This window comes from Perca flavescens, chromosome 23 (assembly GCF_004354835.1).
Source record: "Perca flavescens isolate YP-PL-M2 chromosome 23, PFLA_1.0, whole genome shotgun sequence".
Lineage (NCBI taxonomy): Eukaryota > Metazoa > Chordata > Actinopteri > Perciformes > Percidae > Perca > Perca flavescens.
The window spans coordinates 15215075-15232107 of NC_041353.1; the positions used below are offsets into that span (position 1 = coordinate 15215075).

General features: G+C 44.7%; 1 long non-coding RNA gene across 1 annotated transcript in view; it reads right to left on the reverse strand.

The window, feature by feature from the left end:
- LOC114549910 (uncharacterized) overlaps window positions 1-17033 on the reverse strand; it is a 190935-nt gene that overhangs the window by 121886 nt on the left and 52016 nt on the right. The window lies entirely within an intron of this gene.

Sequence of the window (17033 nt, forward strand, 5' to 3'; positions counted from 1 at the left end):
GTTAAATAGCGCTGATGTAAAAAGACTAATGTTGAAATTGCTCGTAATAGACTGAACTGTGTTCTAAGATTCTTGCAGTACTGCACTTAGTAACTACTTTCCATCAAAGGGTGAACTTGAGGAAAGACGTGCTCTGCCCGCAAAAAACAGGACTTAGACCACAATAAGATTAAAATGATTCATAACTAGAGAGTCAACATTTAGACAAACTCAATGCAGTTTACATTGGGTGTACGTGCACAAAAATGTACATTCAGAAACACACACACACAAACACATCGACACAAAGTCCCAGGCGTTCAGGCTGATTAGGTGGTCTAATTGTTGCCTATTCACCCTGGTCCGAGTGCTGTGCTTCCTGTGTTGCAGGCCAAATTACCGGTTGACATTTCCCCCTGTTTCCCCAGGACCCCAAGTGTCAACAATTATCGTGCCCAGGTGCCCATGGCCTAACACCGTTGCCTGCCAGACCGAGCCAACCCAACCTATGGGCCCAGTCGGGGGAGAAAAGAGAGCCGGGGAGAGTTGGAGCCACGGGGGGTGAGGACATAATGCAATAAATCCTGGAGAGAAAGTAGTACAAGTAGTTAAATAATAGGGAGAGGGGAATACGAGGGCGAGCAGGAATAGGAGATGGGTCAAGAAATAAGGGGACAAAAATGGACAGAAAGTGTCAATGTTACCTACATAAGTGCCAGTCTCTGAGGCACGGTTTAATAGACGCGTGTGGGTTTGTGTTCAGTAGGTATAGTATGTACATTTCCGGCTTCCCACTTGTGTTTGTTGCCACGCTGCCCTCTCTCCCTTTCCTTAATGAGGCTGGACGCGTGGCTGCCTCAGCACCTGCCGTGGGTGGCCACAGGGTTAATCCCGGCTGGCTTCCTCTCTCACTTCGTCTTCCGTCTCTCTCTCTCTGCTATGCCTCTGGGCTGCTGACGGCAGCAGGCACTGTACGAGAGGGCGATGAGGAGGGAGGGGAGGTGACAGGAGGCGCAGATACCCCGGGGTTCCCCCCTCCAGCACAGCAGAATGAGTTGTACCAGACGCCGCTGGATACCTGACAAGCGGACGCCTTCATAAATTACCAAATGAAGATTGATCGTGCGCACCCCTCACCTCTTTTTGTGTCACCGTACAGGCAGACGTTCGCAAAAAGCAGAGAGATGCGCATACACACCTACGCATACAGCACATAAAGATACAGAAGAAAAAAAAAAAAAAACACAAACACACCATAAACACAGTCATCTGCAGCTGTTGTCAGGCTCCAGGTAAAAGTGATCTGGCTGCTTCATGCTCCTCCGGCTAGGTGAAACAGTCAGTCAAGTGGGCAATCCATTGGCCAGTCAGTCAGACTGGTGATGCAAACTCCATTACAGGTCCTGTCAGCAAGGCTAAAGGAAGCTGTATTTATGGAGGGCCAACAGATCTGAGGAAACCGCTGGGATAGTGTGAATGTGTGTGTTGTCTCAATCAAATCAAGAAAGATATGAGGAAAATTTCTCTTTTGCAACGGCACACATGGACACGTACACAAACACACCGTGGCAAATGTTAAAATGTATGGTCTCTGCACGACTAACCCGCACATCGGTGTATGCTGTGCTGAGTGTACACCACTTCTACCCTTCTTACCCCTGTTGATAAAGGGGGGGATTTCAGTGAAAGGAGCAGGGCCATTCACCTGAGATTGATGCCTCTCCATCTGATGCGTAAAGATCATCTGCATCAACCCGCCCCGCCCGCCAGTGTCCTGCACGCTGTTAAAACCATCCGCATCAGCAGAACATCCACAAGACACACACACGGCACGTACAGAAGTTAATCGACTTGCGAAATCACAATCAGGACATTGTCTCTCACTCAAACGCATACACACACACACACACACACACACACACACACACACACACACACACACACACTCACTCTCTCTCTCTCTCTTTCTCACTCGCTTATTTCTCTCATACATTTTACCAGGGACAGTAACCTTGCCTTGCAAGTTGCTTACTCAACAGACCTCGTTACGATGTGGGCGCTTTACCACTCCTGCCTCCGCCGAAAGGTCAGCACTGTCGCAGCCGATCTCATTTCAATGGGGGCCTGCTCCGTTATGATCGGGCCATTATCATAAGCTGATTCACAAATTGGTGCGGTAAGGGATGATGGGATGAGGGCCATGAGGTGCTCGCAGGGTGAATGCAACATAGAGCAATGGGAAGAGAAATGTGCAAACGGTTATGCAGGGTATACAGACAACAAACTCGCCTTGGTCAGAGGAGTGAGCGTCTGTCTCTGCCTGTCTCCTGTCTCCTATCTGCACTCCTCGTCAAGGACTGTGCCGGTAAATTGGCAGCGCTCCAATGAGAGACAGAAACAGAAAGAATGAGAGATGGTGGGGGGAAAGGGAAGAGCGTAACCTCCTAACTCCCTCCTTAAAGGAGCTTTTTACATGTGTAGACACACTAGAATGACTTGAGGGCCTGTCAGCAAGCTGAGAAAAAGAGCTGAGGAGAGGAGGAAGAGAGGAAAGAAAAGTCAAATAAATCTGACTGATACTCTCCTCCGTCGGTTGGCCAAAATGCCAGATGCAATGTAAATCATGATGCGCTGACTGTCCGTCCCGGCCGAGCTGACATTACCCCACCAGCTGTCTCCGCTTTACGATTTGGCCAATCATTTCATCAAGAGGCACAGGCGCAGAGATTGATGTTTATTCAGAACCGGTCGACATATTTCAGTTACACAACCAGCGAAAGAGACACTTTCACATTAGTCAAGCCCCTGTAACTGAACACAGGATAATTTAATATGCCAAATAAGGGACACGAGGCGACCGCAAAAAGGTTTCCAGCATATCAATTTAGCTCTACCCTATCTAAAACAATGGTCAGGAAAGTTTAGAGAAGGTTAGGTTCATGGTTCCTTATGGTTTGACATGCCTTAATATTCCACTTAAATATTAATACTGTGCACATTTGATTTCCACACACAGTTGCTCTATTATGCCATAAAAGGCACCCATTCAGACCGTATAGGCTGCATGTGTGAGGTCCGACTCTTGAGGTGTGCAGTAATGATAGTTATGAAAATATAACAAATGTGCCAGTTGTGTTTTTGACAGAAAGTCAATACTGCCAAAACCTCTGTCCAGGTGGAACAGCATACCTTGTACCTAGAGCTTGCTTGATCCCCTCAAAAAAAAAATCTGCTATTCTGCCATGCTATTCTGAGAGCAATGGAGGGAAATGGTAGAATGTATAATGTCATGGCCATAATAAGCTGTATTATTACAACTATTAAACTGAAGTCATAAGTCAGGTTCAAATGGACAAAATGGGAGGGACAAGGCAGCCAAGGGAAATGGCAAAAAAAAGAAGACAAATTCCTTCGGCTTTCTTCCCAAGCAGCATACATTAGCGACAGTGTAAGTACTGTTTTCTGCCCTGGTTTTGACCCTTGGGAGTGCACTGACTTCACCCAGCCGTCAAGACTACGCAACCTCATGTATATTTCCACAGGTGAGCAGTTAAAAATGTTCCAAAAGTCTGTAATGAATTACAGGCTCCTGTCTTTTCCCTAAAACATCCTACATATCTACATAGTCAAACCTCTGAGTAAAGAGAAGAATAGACAAGAAATAGTTTTTTATATATATATATATATATATATATATATATATATATATATATATATATATATATATATATATATATATATATATATATATATATAAATATATAAACAAACCCCACAAAGCCACAGTGTCTCTCTGCTCAACACAGAAATAAGGGCAAGTTTAAATAATTCCAGAGAGCGGCTGGCCAATAAATTTCCGAGCAGAGGTTAATTTAGTGAGGGGAAACCTCGCCGCAATTACCTTGTTCGATGCCTCCCCTCCGAATGCCCTCAGGGCCCCGTCTGAAATGTCACCCAGGAGGAGGGATGGAGGGCTGGAGGTTTGGCAGGATGCAGACCCACCTCAAGATGCAGCCATGAAAAACAAGGCAATCAGGACAGGCTAAATGCTAACAACAATGGAGTCCTATTAGTGTCTATCACCGGAGTGGGTGAAATTACTCTCCTTCAATAATCATCCTCTCCCTTATAATTTTCATCAGATTTCCTATATAAATTAACTTTAAGAAGCACAGAGAGAGGGAGGAACGGTGGAGACAGTTGCAAATAAAGAGAGAGGAAAAGAGTAAAGGCGAGGCTGTTAAACTGAATAAAACGTAGTATTTTTTTTATTTTTCCAACTGGCTCAGCTACAGTAAAGTGCAGCAAAATAGCTGATTAGTAATGTATGTAGAACAACCAACACTATTTCAAATGGCATACATTGATTTTGGGAGCATTATAGGGGTTGTCCTGCAGTTAGTGACTTACTATTTGATGTGATTTTGTGGATTTGACAGAACGACTCCCCACTCACTACATCATCCACCACGCTTGCCTGCCAATACACAGGACTCTATCTTTATCACACTCCCATAAGCTCTGGGCCTGCTATATCTACTGATGAGATCTGGGATGCCTGTAATTACCGCACTATCTACTCAAATCGGCCCGATCCAGATCTTTATTTCCCCGAGGTCCCCGGCCAGGCTCCTAGCTAGCTCTTACCTCCCAGGAAGACCCAGCCAACGTCTGTGCTTTTTAATCAGGCCTCGACTCAAGCTGTGCCAGCAGAGAGGAAAAAGACGGTCAAGCTGTGCCAGTGGCTTTTAGAAGGTGAAAGGTTCCAACATAGTTTTGCCCAAATATAAACACCGGCAGGCTGTTAATTCAAACGTTGCGCTGTGTCTTCGTCATTTGGGAGTAATACATATCCTTTTATAGTTGTCTCGTCACACAGTTGTCTGACTTTTGAAAACGCAAACAACAAAGTCCAGATGGAAGTCATTAGTGAGCTATGGCGCCCTGTGATATTATACAGCACTAATGGCACAACATGGAATTAGCACAACTGAGATATAATCTAATTAAGCACCTCAGCTTTATAGGGAGACATCTTTTTGTTGGCCATACTGTGGCTCTGACACGGATGCTAATATTAGTTGAAATAAACATGTTTCCCATGTCCCATGTTTTAATGTCAGTGTGTTATAAAAAAAACTGTCTAAAACCAAGAGAGGAAGAAGCTCATTTGCACTTCAGAGCTCGATTTAGCAATCTCTGCAGGCCTTTGCTTATTTGCCCATCGCTTCCCCGCCCTTCTGCATTAAATGCTAACAAACCGAAGCTGCAGGAGTCCACAGGCCCAGCATTAGAATTTATAACCAGTTTAAAAGAGACGTAAGCAAAGGCATTTACACAAACACCATCAATATTTCACAATTCATAACATTTCCCCTCTCATGTACGGTTAAATCCTCATCTGGAAATAAACGGTGCTTTAGCCCGATCCGGTTAGCTAATTGATTGTGACTGTTTGTAGAAATTGCACAAGCGGGACGCAAAGCCGCCACCCCCCCTCCTCCCTCTTCCTACCGTAAGAGAGAAAACATCTCCACTGAGGCTTTTAATGGTGTATGTACAAATAAAGTCAGCCTATTTGATCAGCCTTCAGTGTATTGGGGGTACATTTAATGGATGTGTCAGTCTGAAGTCTTTTCACTGTCAAAGAAATTACGAGTAAAACTCAGAAAAAAGATGTGATGAATTGTAGAAACTGTAGCATGTCTGCTGCTTCAGGAGAAAACTTGTTTTCATTTTGTGCTACGTAGAGTTAAAACAGAAATTTCAAAAGGAAGAGCAGGCTGATTTTTGCTACAGGTATAGGCAAAACAAAACTGTCTTCATCTCATCTCATGGAATAATCTTATCCCTCAGCCTGGAAGAACACAAATAAAACCCAACACACATAAAACCCACCTCATTTATCAAAGCAGCCGCCCAACATTTTATTTGACAAGAGGGGACAAAAAGTGCATGTACCTTGGTGAATGCATGCCAAATAAATTAGACAAGCCGCTTGAGCAAACCCAAAGGTCTAATTAGGTACACAAATTCAAAGGACATAATGTATGAGGAGGATGAGGGAAATGTTAGGTTAATGCCGCGCAAAGCAGGAACACACCCGCTGATTTGGGCCCAGAGTGCAGGCGAGCGCAAGAGTGTGCAGCATACTGAGGGAGCTTTTGAAGTGAGCATTGTATTAGAGGCCCCTGCTACAAATCACCTCCTCGCTGCTCAGACGGAGCACCCCACACTCTATATACATACACACATAGCCAGACACACACCCTCAAAGTAACATTAAGGAGTGAGAAGTGAAAATAACGAGAGGAGAGCAGAGATGAGAGAGAATAATGGAAAGAGTGGCTACTCTCTCCTAGGTAGCATGCTATGGAGGACACCCATTTGTTTTTTGTTTCAAACTCGGTATGGAAAATGGTAAATAGACCGCTCTTGTGCGCTGTGAGGACAGTCTCCTGTGTGTGCGGCATGGGGGGGGGCATGATGGGAATGTGCGCCTTGTCTTGCTAATAAATCACTTATTGTTTTGTGTCTGCGGTGCGACTGCAATGCTAATCAGAGCCAAACTTGCGCCTCCGCAGATTGCGCTTTGCATCCCTTTACACGGCACAGGTGGCACAGGTGGCAAAAAACATAAAGACCCATGAAATCCTTCTCCCCCTCCTGCTCCTCAGACCCTCCTCTCTCAGGTGGATCGCTCATTAAAAGATGGCTGTACAGCAGGTGTTCGGTCACAGAGCGATGAAGGAGAGGGTGCTTGAAGTGGCAGAAATCACAAAGTGGATCGCAATGCCGTTGCATGTGCAGGCGCGTGATTAAGGGAAACGCAAACACACGCGCACAAAGAGTATGCATTACAGAAATACTGTACGGAAGTGCTCACAAACAAACTCTGGGGGGGTTGCGAACATCTGCTTGGAGCAGGTCCCTGTAGATCTGACGTACGGAGAGTGAGTCCTCTCTGGCCCAGTGCGGCCCGCTTGGGTGGGCCTGCTGCTGCTGATTCTCACACACCAACACACACACACAGGCTGGCAGTGAGAAGAAAGCAAGAAGAAAGTACTATATATAAAGACTTAAAAGTATGAATGAAAGAAAGAGAAACAGGAAGATATTAAGAAAGTTACAACTGCAGAGACACCGAAGACTCCTTTCGTACCACAGATGTCAGTTGATGCCACCACTGCTCTCTCACCACATTATGATAATGCAATAAACCCTGCAGAAAGGCAGGTCACAATACTTGTAATTTCCCCTCTCCTGCTCAGCCTTCATGTAAATGCTGCCGTCTGGCTCCATAGGGGGGCCGGAGCGCAGCCTGCGCCACTTCACGCTGCACTGAGATAATAGCAAATGTGTTTGCAGGGGATGCTATTTTTACACAGGGATGCCAGATCCCATTCCTTCAGCACATTTTTTCATTTTCTTTTTTTCTTTTAGACTCCTTGCCTGTCCTCCCTCCTATCCCATCCTGCCCGCCCAATTCAATTAATATTCAGCCAAAGTAAGTATGAAAGTCGAAAAATCAATTTATCATGCTTCAGAATCAGGTCTGCTGTTCTTTTGTGACAGTGTAACGCTGGTTTACATACGCCGGATAGATCGTTGAAACCCTGTCTCGCATTGTAGTCTTCAGTCCCAGGGAGGATGTTTTCTTGTCTTTGCTGCCAGGGCTCTGACACCCCTGTATGTGTGTATGTGTTTGCGCAGGCGTCCCACATGCGTGTGTGCATGCTTGTATGTGGGGACCACTTGTTATTCCCAGGGTTGGAGCTCACTGAGGCCTGAGTCTCTGTGTGTTTACAGCTCCGGGGGCTTGTTGCCTCCTGACTACAAGAAAGAGTGATGAATAAATAACATCCAACTCTCTCTAGCTCTCTCTCACACTCTCTGAGGCATTGAAGTTTTTGTGTGTGTGTGTGTGTGTGTGTCTGTGTGTGTGTGTGTGTGTGTGTGTGTGTGTGTGTGTGTGTGTGTGTGTGCTCATGTCTTACTGTGGGTGTTTGTGTACATATGTGCCTGTACCTGTGCATTTGTTTGTGTGCACGATGTGTATGGGTACAAGCATCTATGTCTGTGACCGCATGTGTCACAATGTGTGTTTGTGTCTTCAGCATCTCTCAGTGGACCAGGCTCTCCTTCATCTGGCTGATTCCTGGCCCCGCTTGGCAGGGAGACGTCAGAGAGGGAAAGCCAGGGACAAACACTCGGATGGAGAGAAAAAACATCCTCTTTATCCTAAGCATCAGTAGGAATATGCAGAAGGCTTTGTGTGTGTGCAAGTGCACGTGCTAGTGTATGAGTGTGTGCCTGTTTCTGTGTTAGTCGAAGTGAAACACAGATTGAGAGGCTAGAGAGACACCTAGAGAAATAGAGGAATGCATTAAACAACGTGTGTATTCTCCTGAGCAACAGGCTCCAACCTCTCTCCCAGGATAGGCCTTAGCCCTTAGCCTGCTAATTTAACTCGCCAAGAACTGCAGCACACTAACTAAATGCCATTTATTTATCTGGACTGGATACGCAGTGTGCATGTTATAGCCTTGGTGATGGCAATGAGAGTTAATGCCCCAATCAACAAATAAGGCCTCTTTCCAAGCAATCTTTAACTGTTTTTTTTCCTGCAATGGTCATAAAAGAGTCTCGTTAGCACTATAGCAGCTAGATATTCATTTGTCTCTTGCGGCTGCTTATGAAACGTGAGCAGGAGGGGGAAGTGGTTTTATTTACATGGCATTATGTTCCATCAAGTGGTTGTGCTCAATTAGGGGAGCCGTCACAATGGTTTTAAGTCTCTAATACAGTCTGCTGAAAGGGACCATGACTTGCTAATAGGGTGTAATTCCTTTTGTATCTGTATCCATGTGAAGCGGTAGGGAGGGAAAGGGAAGAGGGAGGGGGGCAAATCCGTATCATCAGTAAAAACAATGCATCAATTAAGCAATTAGCGAGGAACAAACTGGGCAGCTTTCCAAACCCTCCCAATAAGGCACTGTGCCAAGGGGGCTTGTAACGTTCATTATACCCACATCACAGAGATGGAAAGAGAGAGAGAGAGAGAGTAAGGGGAGAAACAGGCAGAGAGAAAGAGAGAGAGAGAGAGAGAGAGAGAGAGCGAGAGAGTGAGTGAAAGAGAGAGGCTTGCCTTTCATTTGTAAAGTGGAGGCATTTGTCTGCCAGCATGGAGACGTTTTGTTCCGCCAGATGTGCTTTTTAGCGAGGCCACATGGTCGGTCAAGGCTGGGGAGAAGGTGTGTATGAGTGCCAGCATGTGAGTGCGTGTACAAGTGTGTCTGTGTGTGTGTGTGTGTGTGTGTGTGTGTGTGTGTGTGTGTGTGTGTGTGTGTGTGTGTGTGTGTGTGTGTGTGTGTGTATGTGGGGGGGGAAAACGGCCTCTTCTCTGCCATCTGATTAATTAAGACTTGAAAGGGGCCCAGTGGCAGCAGGGTTTTAATTGTGGTAATTGGGGTTAATAAGGTGCCATTACATGCGCTGATCACAAGTATTGTTTCATCCAGACGGGTAAATTGAGCGGGGTTAAACACTGATGGTAGAAGGGATGGGAGGAAAAGGGGAAAGAGGTGGTGAGGGGGAGGAGAGGGGAGGGAGACTTGGCAGTCATACATGCCACTTGTTTCTGCATGTTAACACCATGTAGCCCCTGTCGGGAGCTGAAAGGCTAATATGCTGGAAACTACCAGTGAAGGTTTTTAGCTAATCAGCAAACCTGTCGTTGGTTTCCAATTTGGAATTATACTTTTTTTTTTTTGATTCAGAGTTTGACCCAACAGTTTTAAATTTGCAGATTAATTACATTTCAGAATGGCATGTTTTACTCAAACATCTTACTATCAACTGTATCACTGTTTTCAACAGCACAAGGAGCTGCAACAGCAGCATCAGCAACTAGTCATTAATTGGACCTTGATTTAAATAAATTCAGCAAAACACACACAGGCCATTTTATCTTAAACACAAAAATGTTTTTTTCAATACCTTTGTTTTTTTTTTTTTTTTTAGAACAGTATGAATCATTTAACATTTTGTTTTTGTACACATTTATTTAACTTTTCTCCAAGCCACAATAAACTCACTTTTTTCAGGACTTATGGGTTAGGGCTCCAACTATGAACTGCAGCTTCCCTGGCTGCGCCTGGCCGGGGACCTTCTTGCATGTCACTATCTCGTTTTCTCCAAATTTCCTATCATGTCTCCTACTGTCACTGTCCAATAAAGGCATAAAATGCCTCTCAGTCAGGACACTCTCGTCATAACAAATATAACCCCCGCCCGCCCCAAAAGTGAGCCAAAAGAAAGACAATGAAAACCATTTTAAACTTCTGATTCATGTTAGGACTCTGAACAAGGAAGGTGGAGGCAAAACATTTCCAGCAGCTGCAGTGAGTGCAGCAACGTCAGTGTAGCAGTAGTCTCGCATTGCCAGACCTTCCTCCACAGTGGCGCATAGGAGGGTCTGGCTAGTCCACACAGCATCCTGGTATGGGAGAAAAACATGCTCTGGTCTATTGGCATGTCTTTAAACCAATCCCAATCGTCTTGGGCGGCGCTAAGCGCCAAACGCAGCCCCCGAGCTGCTGCAAAATGGCCTCAGGAAGGAACATGTTTTGGTGGAACATGTGTACGTTCAATAGGTTGTTTAAGTCGTGCGACAGAAAACTCAGATTGGACACATAGCTATCTGGATTTACCCTGCCAACACTAAGAAAACAGGTGTATGCCTTCCGTGTCCTGCATGAACTCGCCAAGCCTAATTAAAATGATGCACTGTTTCCACTTGTTGTTTTACCAAACTAGTACTGTGACATTCCCAAACTTGTATGGCAACATTAGCTAACATTAACAGACACAGCTCTCACCTGGCCTTAAAAACATAAAAAATTACAATAAAAGCCCTACACTACATAAATGGAAGTGGCTCCACCATGCAGATTTCTCTCTTTCAATCTTCCATTCTGCTGCATTTAAAATCCCTGCAAGATTCTCCCACACAATCACCACAGAGAGCAACTGAGTGGCATTATGTGTGCTGGATAGATATAGTCTACTCTCCCTTTGTCCCAATATACGGCGTGCTACTTAAGTGCTCCGACGATGACGGATGTATTCAATGCAAACACTTTAAGATGTGGAGAAAATCCATGCTATTCTTCTTTCAACAGGTGTGTACTTCTGCCTCTGATTTAAAGTGTTAACAGTCTCACTTTTTATGAGTGAGATCTTTTGAGAGAGGAAAGAAAAAGCTTTTATTCTCCGTATCACCATCAATCTGCTGTCGACTTTTTCCTGTAAGTCCACTTAAAAGCTAACACTTCAGAGATAACTGCATCAGTCTGTAAATCATTTGTAAGACCTGCATACAAAGGACAAAGTTCAATTCTGACAGAAGACAAAGTGCAAACACGTACGCACCAATCCTGCAATATTTTACTGAGTGACATATTGTGTGTTTTACACATATGCTTCAAAATAACATGACTTCTAAGATTAAACATCCTCAGAATTTGATGAGATCTTAACTGTCTTACCCACTCTGTACAAAAGATGTATACATCCTGAATCTCTTTCACAAAACAATGAACTGCGTTACGTTCCCCTCCCACCGTGGACAGTCATTTTGGGTGTGCCTGAGTGATTTGAGCTAACTTGGCAAAGCTCTGTGGAGTGTGTCTTCTTTACCTGCTGCCAGCGAGCACAGTGAGCAGAGAGAGAGAGAGAGAAAGAAAGTGAAAAGACGGATCATCCCTAGTGGTGTTGTGCTGTCCTGTGGTCTACCTTTTTGTCAGGTTGCCCAGGGAAGAGACAGAAGAACGCCAGGCCAATTAATCAAAGTCAGATGTGGCTGGATGCCTGGAGTCAGTCATGATCCCTGTTCTGCCCCTCCCAACACACACACACACACACTCTTTTTTTTCTCTCATGCTATTTCTTTACCTGTCTGTGTCTGGCTCAGAGTTGGAGTGAGTGTTTCACTTTACACACACATCAATGCAGAGACACAGCAGCCCCTCTACTGCATGACACACAAATGTTGTATAACTATGCTTCTAGGCACCTTCAGTTCCTTCTGTTCTTATATTGACCATAAACTCAAGCATTAACTTTCAAATAGCCCAGTAAAGAAGTGAGGATCAGCACGTTGTCCTCACTTTAAAGGATCATCTTTATATCGTGGTAGACATCAGGTCTCATATTGTGTGTACGGAAGTTCGCCAACACATACACATGCACCTATCCTCATCAAGTAAAAGTGAAGTCATCCCAGTAGGTGAGGATGTGAAACAGTAAGAACCTCTCTCCCCTGTGACCTCAAAACGCACAGATCATCTCCCTCGCTTCTCCTTGAATTTGTCGAAATGGCACTTTTGCTTAAAAAAAAAAGGGAGTTTAGGAAACAGCAGATGTAGAGGCACCTCGTTGTCTCTTGGTGTCACAGCAAACACTTCTGTCCCCCCCCCCCATTTGACTCTCATTTACACTACTGCAGAAAGCCTGTGAGTCTTAGCACGTTACAAAAACACTTGTACAATCTAAAAACATTTTCCTTTTTCTGGGATGAGACACATTTGGGGAATTGCATGACATTAATAACAGTGAGGATGTTTTTACGATGTATTTTTCAGAATTTATCAAGTTTTCCCCAAAAAATAAAATGCACTGTGGTCCTTGTCAGTACTAACTCTGGCAGATGACCTGAGGGTGGCTGTGACAGCCATGTGTCTCATGCAAAAAACAAGATGTTGCACCAGCCACGTGCTTTCACCCTGTCCCGACTAACAGCAAGATTTCTAATGCAGCATGTGATGTTTCATGGGTGCCCTGGGAAAATTCAAAGCACCCGATTTAACCCGGGTCACTGAGGTAAAAAAAATAAAAAAAATAAGGTATATTAAAAATAAAACACAAATACCCAAAAGAAGAGACACAAATGTGTGTTGAATGAAATATCCATTGTAAGAGTGTATTATCTAAGTCAGAAAGATATACTACCTAAAACTGCCAATCGGGACCCATCTCTTGATCCACTCACTTGCTGTTTGCCTCTATACTATCAACAGCCCAATAAAAGGCAAAAATGCTGAGAAAAAGAAATGAAAACATCAATGCTAATACGGATTTACTTAATAAATTCATACCACATTGCTTCAATGCATGGCACTCAAACTCCTATTGGAAGTACAAGCGATAACACTGCATAGCCTATATAATAATAACAGAATAATCTATGTCGCCAGAAACTGTATATGTGCCGTTATGGGACAGAGTCCATTATAAATGTATTTGCTTAATAATGTCACATTTTAGTGAACCGTTCATGTTGCTTCCAGGCCAAGAACCACTCAAAGTTCTACCAAAGTCCAACAGAACCTTCATGCTGTTAAGTACGGCTTGCTTTTAACAGCAGCCACTTTATCAGGACATGTACAATAGGAACACACACACACACACACACGTTGCTTTCCTGGTTGAGATAAGCTGTTTACATGACATGGCTCGGGTAAGTTGGGGGGAATGGATCGGGATGGACATAATAAAACATGTTACAGGTGTGATTTGCCATTCAGTGGAAAGAAAGCAATGCTTGGTGGAACCTATTCATATGCACGGTGACGTGTGTACAGGCAGACCAGGACTCTTCATTTCCTCCTTTGCCTTCCCTCTCTTCTCTCCTTATCCTTCTGTCCTCCCTCTCTCTTTTCTCTTCCTAACTCCTCCTCCTCACCCACCCCTTGACGTGGGAGCTCTAATTGAGTCTACAGGGAGCCAACATTTATTACATCTGAGGGACGAACAGGCAGGTCTCTTCTGCTTTCTGTCCCACCGAGGGCCTCCCTCTCTTTCCCTCTATGCTCCCCTCTATTACCGCCATCTCCAACGGCTTCATCCCCGGGAAAGCACCCGACGTACCACCGTCTGGCGCGGTGAGCCACGCCAGCCAGCATCAGTTTTTCTTCTGCCTCGCTTTGATGTGTGCCAATGTTCAACAAGCTCCCTTCTTTTGTCAAGCCACTTCCGGGACAACTGATTTAGACAGAGGTAGCAGCTCACACCTAGCTGGCTACATTCCTATGTGGTTGTGGGGGGGGAAATGGAAGAAAAAAGCAAGGAGAAAAACCCCATTGGCTGTGGCAGCATTCAGTGATCCTCCACAATGGTTCTACTTGTGTGTATGTGCGCCTTTTCCCACAACTTCTGTATAAACACTCCTGTTGCAGTCCCCAGGGGGGTGAAAAGCACATAAGTTTTCTAGATCTTCCTAGTCTCTCTCTCTCTCTCTCTCTCTCTCTCTCTCTCTCTCTCTCTCTCTCTCTCTCTCCTCTCTCTCCCCCCCCCCCTCCCCAATCACACCCCAGCAAGTGGTGCAGAACAATAGCAAGGGAATCTGACGGCGACCTACTCTAGATAGAGTGGGGCCGTGCAAAACAGACAATGACCTTTAAAAGACAATATGCTAATAAATAGCCGTGGCGAGGGCCCCGGCACTCCACACAAAGGGACCTTGGGAAACCGGCAGAGTTTTAATCAGGTGCGGCTCTTTTAAAAAGAGCCTGTGGCCACATAATTGATCCCAAAAGGTAGGTCCCCGCGCAGAACCTTGGGATGCCGTTCCGTTACTATAAAGAACTAATAGCACTCTTTGTTTTGCTCTCCGGGTGGATGGGGAGATTTAAATTTACTGTATATTCTTGTGCTACAAAGGCCACAAATGGTAAGCATTTTAATGATGAAAATGTTTTGATGTCTTACACCTACTGAATATGGAAGAAGGACGGGTGTGTGTTTTGCCCCTCCAGTGACGATGCATAGGCAAACAGCCTGGCCAAGATAAAAAGGCAAAGCGATGAGAAAAAGTCACTGAATCAGTGTTATTACTGATTCGGTTGGGAAGAATCGTGTGTGTGTGTGTGTGTGTGTGTGTGTGTGTGTGTGTGTGTGTGTGTGTGTGTGTGTGTGTGTGTGTGTGTGTGTGTGTGTGTGTGTGTGTGTGTGTGTGTGTGTGTGCGCGCGCGCGCCAAAAGTGTCCTCCTTGGCTAAATGTGCAGCCATTTTGCATGGAATTGTGAGAATAAGCCACTGTATTAGAATTCCATCAGCATTTCTGTCACTTCCATAGCAGACCATGCACAAAGGCACAAACGCGCACGAGCACGCACACAATGTCCAAACTGATTCCAATGCTAGGATTCAATGTTGTTCCACAGGTTAAAAAACAAAAGCATATGATTGCCCCCTCCTAAAGTACACATCAACATAAAAAGCCTTGAGAAGAGACAAATTATCTCTACAACAATGAATCTCCTCTCTCCTTTATGAGGGCTGCCATTGATTTAGCGATAAAGATGAGATGAATGTGTGTGGAGCCTGCCAGTGGTTTCAGTGGCGGCCAAAACGCTGTTCCTGACTGCAGTTGAGTCAAAGCTTTTGTCTGCCACCGCAATGTAAACACATGTGAACCCGTTGGCAGGAGAAAACACATCGGAGCTAAACTGTGGTTTACACTGATTACAGGCTTGCAGATGCTGCAGATTCTGTCAGAGAAAAACATTACATGAGGAGGGATCCTCCGACTTCCAGTTGTCAGGTGAAACCGCAGCGGCCCGGCTCCTGGCACTGCTGGCTCTGGTTATATTGGCTCTGGTGTAAAGAGAGCTCACATGTTTCCACTGTTTCTATGCTCAGTTTAACGCTTTTTGAGATGAAACTCCAAACAAAAGGTGGTTCTCAAGTTTGCTATTTTGATATTGTCTGCTTTGGTGGAAGAGGACAAAACTTCCTTGTCTCGCTATTGCACAGGAAAGAAAGAAAAAAAGATTATGTGGACTGTGGTTTTAAATGTCTGCCCTCTTTGTAACTGGGGGAGTGATCTCTGGAAAATAAATCAGGTAATTGCATTAGGCTTTCTAGTGCCGTAAAGAGATCATCTTTCCCAGCTGGGTAAACGCATCACACACAGCACAAACATCAACTTAAATGTGAAATATTACACCGATCTAAGCACGATATCCCAATCCATTCCTTGCAAGTACAGCATAAACATTGAGAAAAGCAGAGCAAGAAATCAAAAATATTTTTGCTGTGGCGCTCTCTGAATAGCGAGACCAAAGCCAGCGCTGGAAGACTCAAAACATAACTTAGGGATTTGGAATAACAGTTGAATCAAATCAAATTACCTTCTCTGAAAAAAAAAAAAAGAAGAAGCAAAGACTAAGGCACGCTCACAGCTTAATTCATCGCACTTGAATAAGTGATGTAAAGCTTAATATATATATATATCACATACCAAACTTGTGCCAGGTCGACAACTAAATGCTTCCTTAATTGTCACAGGATTAATGGACAATATAGTCGCGCTCACAATTTTCAAATTACTAGCGTTCCCTTTAATTGTCAGATTGAAAATCCAAGGACAGAGCCCGTTTTACAACGCCTCCATCATGCTAACATAGCGCCTTGCCTCCAAACCATCCCATAAAATCCCATCGCTGCACTTAATTGTTCAATATGAAGCCAAAGCATCTGAGGTAATTCAAATGTCTTTCTCCGATGAATATGTGCAATTGTCCTCTTTCCCTATTCTAATTTAATGCCATCTGGGGAAGGTGATTGGCTCTGTGTTGCCATTGCTGCCAACCGGGGTCAGCCTAACCATCAAGCGCTGTAATTGAGAAGTTAGTGGCAATTTTCTCCCCTAATTTCCATCTGCGAAATCCGGGCCTGGCATGGCAAATAGCACATTACACAGGCGCGATTGTGGCAAAGTGTAATAACATCGTTTCCACAGTTTGAAAACTTCCCCTGAACAAATGAGAATCACTGCGGTACATGTCATTTCAAAAACTCCTTCCTTCCCCCTGCTCTCATCCTTGATCACACACACACACACACACACACACACACACACACACACACACACACACACACACACACACACACACACACACACACACACACACACACACACACACACACACACACACACACACACACACACACACACACACACACACACACACACAGGGTTGAGACGCCGG